The sequence below is a fragment of the Octopus bimaculoides genome, chromosome 6 (assembly GCF_001194135.2).
Source record: "Octopus bimaculoides isolate UCB-OBI-ISO-001 chromosome 6, ASM119413v2, whole genome shotgun sequence".
NCBI classification, from domain to species: Eukaryota; Metazoa; Mollusca; class Cephalopoda; order Octopoda; family Octopodidae; genus Octopus; species Octopus bimaculoides.
Window position 1 is genome coordinate 50,973,019 of NC_068986.1, and position 2,082 is coordinate 50,975,100.

Below are 2,082 nucleotides of genomic sequence, written 5' to 3' on the forward strand. Positions count from 1 at the left end.
TATATATAGATAGATAGATAGATAGATAGATAGATAGATAGATAGATGACATCAAAAATTCATAGATACCCACTTTCCACGTTAACACAAATATTCCAAGATCTTACATAGAAAGACAGTTAAAGTTATCTATAGCTGCCCACACAAATAAGCTCGATGATCTTCAATCACAATAAGAACAATAACATTAGAAACAACCCACATAGATCTTGTAACAGTAGATTCTCCGATAACTGTCCTCTGAATAATGTTTGTAGTAAAAAACAGGTTTACAAGGCCAATTCACTGGCATAGATGGAACCACAAAAACAAACATCGGGATTGCTGAAAATACCTTCAAGGAAAGATACACGCAGCACTTTATTTCGTTTACAAATAAGAATATAAGACGCGACATTTTTGTTTAATATGGTTTGGAACCTTAAAGTAGACGACCCCTAAATAAACTGGCGCATCATAGCCAAAACCATCAAATATAAGGAACGAGGCAGTAGATGCAATCTCTGTAGTACAGAGAAATTACATATCATAACTTCACCAGCGAATATTTAGAACAGTAATAAAGAAACTTCCTCCCCGGATTTACACAAATAACAATCTAAACTGAGAAATCTCATGCATGATCCCTCGTTGATCTTCCTATCTATCAAGCCAGAATAAAGCTAATATATAATAATGTTAATATATATAATATTCATAATATACATAATAAAAATATACACTCTCTATTATTTCTCAGAAACTCATGCTTCAATTCAAAACTGTGAACATATATAATACATACATAAGACATCATACGATTTGTTAATTATATTTTCATGAGCATACAATTTCATAAACTTTTAAAAATTTTGTAAACCCCCAGAAAACGATCAGTATACACATGCATATACAGCCACAAAAGTGTAGGCACGTAACATATGCTGTATACATATAAACATCTGTAGTTTATTTTACTGACCCGAAAGGATGAAAGGTAAAGTTGGCTTCGGCTGTATTTGAACTCGGAATGTAAAGAGCGGGAAGAAATGGTGCTTTTGTTCGACGCAGTAATAGTTCTGTCAGCTCATTGCGTTTGAAGCAAAACTTAAGAGGCATTTCAAAGTTAATGTTAAATGGTATTAGCTTAAAATCTATAAAGAATTATTGTCTACAATCAAAGAAATTTAGTTGTACGTAGGAAAAAATGGTTAAGTTTGAAGGATATAAATGTGTTGGGAAAAAAATCTTTCGATATTTTATATTTAAAAAAATAAGAAGTTACAGAAAAGTAAATTATTAGTATGGTGAAGTAAAGTGGTGAAAATTTATATATCTAATAAAATGGAAGTTACATTTCCTATAAGATAAAAATCGAAGGAACAGATAATTTAAAGCTAAGATGAATAATTATGAAAAACCCTTTGAAATTAAAGCAAGAAAATATTAGAGAAAAAAATTAAATAATAAACCAGTAAAAGGTTTTAAAATATCTAATTAAGTAAATTAAAGAATCTAAAATGAAAGTTATGTCTTAACTAATAAATACGGAAAGTGAAAAATTTTTATTGAATAAAGGAGGCAAGAACACTAGAAGGAAGTTATGTTAGAAAGTAACGGTTGTTGTTTAAAGTCTAAATTATAAATCGAGACAAAATCGATGTGAAAACACGTAAGATCGTTGAAAGAAATATATTAATTGTATAATTACATGATTGTAAGAGGACCTCTAGAATTGGAGGCTAACGGTTTATGATCGTGTTTAGTTTAAACAAATTCAGAAGTTGTATCATATCATTTAAGGCGGCGAGCTGGCAGAATCGTCAGCACACCGGGAAAAATGTTTAGCGTCATTTCGTCCATCTTCACGTCCTGAATTCATATTCCATCGACGTCGATTTTGCCTTTCACCCTTTGGGGTCGATTAAATGAGGACCAGTTGAGCACTGGGGTCGATATAATTGACTTATTCCCCTATCCCGAAATGCTGGTCTTGTACCAAAATTTGAAACCACTTGCTCGGACAAGTGTTTTCTACTGTACACCTTGTGTGTGTATTTGTTAGATGGAAATTGTTTGGCAGTCCTTCATACACATGTGTGT